At 34.4% G+C, this 7,275-nt stretch overlaps 1 long non-coding RNA gene across 1 annotated transcript; it reads right to left on the bottom strand.

The window, feature by feature from the left end:
- Nucleotides 1-3,132: 3,132 nt before the first annotated feature.
- On the bottom strand, nt 3,133-7,275 carry LOC143046771 (uncharacterized). Its single transcript, XR_012969271.1, has 2 exons — nt 7,056-7,275; nt 3,133-3,580 (listed from the first exon to the last, which is right to left on the bottom strand). It is a non-coding gene; the product is annotated as an uncharacterized LOC143046771 (long non-coding RNA).

The following is a 7,275-nucleotide window of genomic DNA, read 5'->3' as shown; positions in this document are numbered from 1 at the left end:
TTTGTATTAAACAGGATATGCATCAATATCTTGTATTTGTTGTCATCAATAATGCATTAATCTAATATATTAACTAGGCAAATCATAATAAATAATGAACATAGAAAAAGCGACATTGAGTTGTCATGTGTGATCAATATATACAATAGTATTTATTTAATCACAAAAACTGAAGTGGCCTAAAAGGTCTTCTTCAAAGTGGTGAATATAATAAAGTTAGATGAATTTTAAATTATTCAATTTGTCACTGAACAGTTATCAAAGGTACCAGGATTATAATTTAATAACCGTCAACTTGGCCCTTCAAAATTGTCAAAAAACATTTTTGCTATTTTCAATGACTGTTGCTATTACCTTATTGCTGGATATACAACAAGAGATAGTGCACGTAGGGGGGCCATCAAATATACCACTGGAGATCAGGCTTACTCACAGGCATCCCCCATGTCGACTAGGGGTAAAGAGAAAGTGTTCCACTAAATAATTCAAAATTTGGTGACTTTGTTGAACGTATCTATCCCATCAAACTAGAGATAAAGGATACAACAGATACAGTTAAGTCGGCCTCATATCTTGACTCACATCTAGAAATTGACAATGAGGATCGGTTGAAAACAAAACTTTACGACAAAAGAGATGATTTCAGCTTTCCAATTGTGAACTTTCCATTTCTAAAAAGCAACATTCCTGCAGCACCTGCATACGGGGTATATATCTCCCAATTGATACGATAATACCGTGCTGGCATTTCCTATCATGATTTTCTTAATATAGGGTTGCTGCTCACAAGGAAGCTATTAAAACCAAGAGCTCCTTCGTAAACTTTACGGACGTCATCACGAGTTGGTTGACCGTTATGGAATTACCGTTTAACAAATAATATCGGATATGTTCCTTACGTCGTAACTACAACCCCCTACCCTTTCATGAATGTAACCTACTGAATTAGACTATTTACCGGATTTGTTATGACATGAGCAACACGACGGGTGCCATATGTGGAGCAGGATCTGCTTACCCTTCCGGAGCACCTGAGATCACTCCTAGTTTTTGGTGGGGTTCGTGTTGCTTATTCTTTAGTTTTTTATGTTGTTTCATGTGTACTATTGTTTGTCTGTTTGTCTTTTTCACTTTTAGCCATGGCGTTGTCAGTTTATTTTCGATTTATAAGTTTGACTGTCCTTCTGGTATCTTTCGTCCCTCTTCCAAAATATTTCATCGTACACAACACTGTCAATAATTAATGTGCATAACTTCTACCTGTTTCAGAAATGTTGCTGTAGTTATTGTTAATTGAAGTTAAAAGTTATCTTTAAAGTTGAATAATATTTCAATCATATTTCTATGACTTGACGATTATTATAAAACCCAATTACCAGAGGAAAAGGTGATTTACACACGGACAACGAATGTTAATGATTTTTCATTCATAAATACAATGTAAGTGCCGTTTATGTTTGATTTGATTTGATTTTTGTTTTGTTTTTAAGCCACTTTTAAGCACCGCATTTAGGCTATTTCGTGGCGGCCAATTTCTAATGGCGGAGGAAGTCGTAGAAAACCACCGACCTTTGATAGGATAACTGAATAACCTAGTCGATTAAGATTGGAGTCGAGTGCACCCGTACGAGCAGGGTTCAAACTCACAACCTCAGTGTTGACTGGCTAATAATTACAGTAGTAACTACTTAGACCACTCGGCTACCGAGGCCCACAATTCATGTATGAACATTGAAGGTTATTTCAACTTTAAAAAAAATGTTTTGACGGCATCAATTTTTCAAGATTAGAAATATAGATTTATAATCATACAAATGTGGATATTATTGAATTTGTGAAAATTTTATTCATTCTTTCTCCTATGGTTTTTGTAATCATTTTTCTTCTTCCCATTTTGATATTCACTTGAAAATAAACTCATCATAGATACCAGGACTAAATTTTGTATATACGCCAGACGAGCGTTTCGTCTACAAAAGACTCATCAGTGTCGCTCGAATCCAAAAAAGTTAAAAAGGCCAAATAAAGTACGAAGTTGAAGAGCATTGAGGACCAAAATTACTAAAAGTTTTGCCAAATACAGCTAAGGTAATCTATGCCTGAGGTAGAAAAGCCTTAGTATTTCAAAAATTTAAAATTTTGTAGACAGGTAATTTATAAATAAAACCATATCAATGATAATTCATGTCAGCACAAAAAAGTGCTGACTACTGGGCTGGTGATACATTCAGAAAAAAACCTTCAACATATAAAGAAAACTCCAGAACATCGTAGAAATAAGTCGGGTAAAAATGTAAACAACGCAGATCGGCGGCCGTGAATTTACATTATTATGGTTCTCTTTCATTAAAGCTCAATTTTTCAGTCAAAACTAAAAAATTACGTTCATACGCAGAGTACTAGTATTTGAAAATTAAGATAATAGAGGACATTATCATGGAATATGAAGCCAATTTCTGTTGAAATGATACAAATTAGATGTTTTAAAAAAGGAGAGCTCTAATTTCTGTGCACGTCATATTAATGAAGCCAAACGGCGGTGGGAAATTGATTATAACATGTATAAGGCCGCAAACTCCAAAAACCAAATTCAGTTAGGAAAGTCTTATTCTATCATAATCACCATAAATTTGTTTTATTTGACTTCAAAAACGTAAACTAATAGAAAAACGTATTATTTGGTGCAATTTTAAAAGAAAACATTATTGTATGTGCAAAACATATTGAATGTAATAAACAAATCGTTGAAAAAAACAAGAATCATTTAAAAAGTAAAATAACAGAAATACCGATTTCAAAGGAGAATTGAAAACGGTAAGTCCCTTATCAAATAGCAAAATCAAAAGCGCAGACAAATTTAACGATTGGAAAACAGCTGCCATATTCCTAACTTGATAAAGGCATTTCTTAATGTAGAAAATGGTTGATTAAACCAAAGCCAGACTTTTACAACATACATCTAATAAATATTGAATACATGTCTCCAACAAAAATATTTAAAAAAAAGTGTCAATGTCATATGTTTAACGTACAACTGGTCAGGAATGACACCGAGGTGAATCTGTAAGGTTCAATAAGTACAGTGAAAACAATTGTGCAAAGTACTCTTTAAAATAATATTCTCATAGAACATTGTGGAAATAGTCCTTTATTATTTATCTTTATTAACTGCAATGGACGAGAAATCCTGCAAAGTGACTTTCAAACCCGACACCTATGCCAATTTCAGAAGTCTGACTCATTCCGCATGTTTCCAACCAAACGTCGTCGTCTTTATCTAAGTGTGCTAAGACTGATTCTGTTGTTTTAGGGTAGGATTTGTGATTACTGTTCATCAGTTCTCCTATAATTGCACCGTTTCGCATGATACATATTGTGACATATGTGTTTACAGATGTGGTAGCAGTATATGTCAGAAAATATGTTCCTGAAACTGGTGCGATGAAATTACCATGAAATGGTTTATATGCATTACCAGTGTTTAGATGCATGTTGTCGAATTTAAGTTGCTGTCCTTTACCTACATCGAGTAGTGCTTGTTTCGGTGAAGCCATATATGCAATGTTTGGACACGAAGACGCTACAAAATAAATATAACTAATGTTTCTTGTTAAACACGCTAGTCGGCCAGTCTCGACCAAACATTAATAAATAAAATCGAATAGTGAACCCGGTAAAAAGAAGATTTAGTTGCAGTACTTGTCTGTTTAAAACCAGCACCAACTATCCACTTGAGTGTGTAGGGTCTGAAGAACATTAAAATCGGGTCACGTACGTTGACCCAATAATTCAGCCAATCAGATCGTTACCTTTATTCCTATACAGCTTCATTCAATTTATCGGGACTCTCTGTTTATTTCGATAGAGATGGTATCGTGGATAGTGGGATACTGGTTTTAATAAGATTGATTTAGTTGAAGCCTCTGCTGCTGCGATTTCTATTTAAATCTCATAAATTATTTGAGAAGAGTCAAATCAAGGTCATAATCAGAAACTGAAGGAATCATATGTACATCAAAATGTGTTTCGACAGGGTAAATGTCTTCTGCTATGTATGCAGTACCCACTATGCGATAATTAACATTTTTCAAATATACTTGTGACGTCATTTTTTGTGGCGTTGAAATATTCGTGTGACGCACATTTCTTTCTATAATATTGTGATTTACGTTTTATACTTTCGTAAATTAGTGCCCGTTGTTATTCTGTGGTTCATATGCCGTAATGTACTATTGTAATATTATTTATGTGTTTCTCTGTCTTGATTGTTTCTGCGTTTGTTTTTCCTATCACGTAATGTCATTTTATCAGTATTTTTAACATTTCCATATATACTAGAACACACCCGCGAAATCGCGGGCATTCAGAGCGTAGTTTAAAGTATCAGTATGTAAAGTGTTGTTGGAAGAATTTTGTTAAATACAGAATGACTGGAGAATTTCAGCAAAAGTATCATAAGTCATAGGTTATTGGGGACAGGAAAATGTTTTTTTTTACCCTCCACCTTTATTTCCAAAGTTCCCAATTTTTGGTTTTCTATCAATTTCAATATGAACATACATTTAGTATGTTATGAACATTTATTTAAGTAAGGAGCCTGTAATTCAGTGGTTGTCGTTTGTTTATGTGTTACATATTTGTTTTTCGTTCATTTTTTGTACATAAATAAGGCCGCTAGTTTTCTCGTTTGCATTGTTTTACATTGTCATTTCGGGGCCTTTTGAAGCTGAGTATGCGGTATGGGCTTTGATCTTTGTTGAAGGCCGTACGGTAACCTATAATTGTTAATTTCTGTGTCATTTTGGTCTCTTGTGGAGAGTTGTCCCAACATGGCAATCATACCACATCTTCTTTTTTTTTTGTAATCAATGAATTTTGTAAAAGATTTAATGACTGGAGAATTTCAGAAAAAGTATCAAAAGTTCACATGAATAATTTTAGCGCTTATCTGTATATTATGAACATTCATTACTATATAAATAAAGCGTATTTACTTTCAATTCTAAGTTTACTAATCGATCCATGGTGATCATTGATATAGTATACAGACCCTCTCTATTTAATAAACTCTGTGACTGCCGTGGATAGTAAACTTGAAAATGATAGCAGATAAAATTCTGAAAATACACTTTATTCGTAGTATATGTATGTTCAAAGTGTACAGAAAAACGCAAACCGGAAGTCTAATCTGACTTAAAATTTCGTACAATGACGGGACAATACCCGGATGCCTTTTTTCTCGTTTTTCTCCTAAAATAACTCAATCTGAATAATCATATGAATGGATGACAAATGCGACTATGCACTGTACCTATAGGACACAGAGGCGTGTTGATTAATTTATTGTAGAAAGAAGAGAAGCGACACCAAAAATGAGGTCTTCTCGTTTAATAGTATAAATTTACAGTGTTCTAGGATTTTTTTGGCACCTTGACTTACCAAGGGTAAGATCAATAAAAAAATTACTTACCCGCCATAATAACTTTGAATATTGTAATTTACTGAACAAAGCTGGATTCGGATACGATTGAATTTTGTACAAAATTTAAAAAAAACGATTTCTTACTAAATTTGACAAATATGTTATAGTTATTACTATGTCATTTATTAAGAGCTATAATAAATGCAACTGTAAGTTTATTTTCCTCCGATGACAAGAAAAAAAATCGTTTATGTCCCGATTTAAGCACCAGTTATCAATCCGGATTTTCCGATTTTACCGACACCGTGACCGACTTTTAGAATGATAGGAGAAGAATGTGGTCTCTTTTGCGCTTGATTACACCTAGTAAACGAGTGCTTGAATAAAAGCGCCGATAGACATCGACAAAATCTTCGATCTTTTATCAAAGTTTTTTCTCGTGATTTAATAAAAATAAAAAGCAGATATGGGAAAATTGAAGAGGACCGGGAAATTTCAAGAGTTTTTCGGCTTCCCCGAACTTGAAAATTGACTTACCACCGGGTGACAAAGGCTAAAAAATGACTTACCCGTTGTCCTAATCCACTTACCCCGGGTAACGGGTAATGGGAATCCTAGAACACTGAGTATAGATATATATATACAACTCGTCTAAACATCAACCCAACAATGTCAGATCTGTAAATTTGCTTTCGCAAATTTTTTGTTCTTCCCTTGCCGGGATTTGAACCCATGTTACTGAGATATCGTGACACCAAATCGCCTGCACTGTAGCCGTCCCGCTAGACCACACGACCACCTTGGCTTCACAATAATAAAGCTTTCGGTGGCCGTGTGTTACCTTTCCTCGTCAGTTTTAATCTAGCGTTGTACTACAGTACATGATATATAAGGCATGGAGATGTTATTGGTACAGATCAGCTCAATTATATATAGTAAAGGATCCTACAAATAAATGCAAGATACAGTCACAGAAAATAATTATATCTATAAGTACGTCTGAGTCAGTGACAACTCTACAACAGATTTATCCATCGGATCACCAGCAATGATGGTGATACATGGCTGTGTACATTATGTATATACAACTCGCCTAAACATCAACCCAACAATGTTAGATCTGTAAATTTGCTTTCGCAAATATTTTGTTCTTCCCTCGCCGGGATTCGACCCCATGCTACTGAGATATCGTGACACCAAATCGCCTGCACTCTAGCCGTCCCGCTAGACCACACGACCACCTTGGCTTCACAATAATAAAGCTTTCGGTGGCCATGTGTTACCTTTCCTCGTCAGTTTTAATCTAGCGTCGTACTACAGTACATGATATGTAGTGTCATATATGTATATATATATATATATATATATATAAGCAGGAAGTTTTGCTAGCCATAAAACCATGTTCAATCCACCATTCTTTTCATAAAATATCCTATAACGGTTATACCAAGTTATGAATATGGCAATTGTTTTCAAATTGTCCGTTTCTATGTACATGTATGTTGGAGCTGGTTTTTGTAATAGTTACTATAACTCGTGCAATTGATTTATCTTTGTCTGTTAAATTTCATATTAAAGATTAGAAATATATCATTGCTTTCACTTTCATATATCATTTCTAATAGTAATTTACCTTTTTCAATTGTAGATAATCTGCTGCTTAGTGTTTCAATTTCACCTTTCAGTTCAGAAATCGTCTTTAACAGACACACGTGTTCTGTTGAGTTTGCATTACAAACGATTGATGGAGGCAACAGTAGACCACTGTGTTCCCGAAACACCAATACAAATATTAAAATGAACATTTCCCACTTATTTTTGTCTAGACAAATGCGCATTTGAACTACCGAATA

This window comes from Mytilus galloprovincialis, chromosome 9 (genome assembly GCF_965363235.1).
Source record: "Mytilus galloprovincialis chromosome 9, xbMytGall1.hap1.1, whole genome shotgun sequence".
NCBI classification, from domain to species: domain Eukaryota; kingdom Metazoa; phylum Mollusca; class Bivalvia; order Mytilida; family Mytilidae; genus Mytilus; species Mytilus galloprovincialis.
The sequence above is the reverse complement of the archived record's forward strand: the minus strand, read 5'-3'. Positions and strand labels throughout refer to the sequence as shown.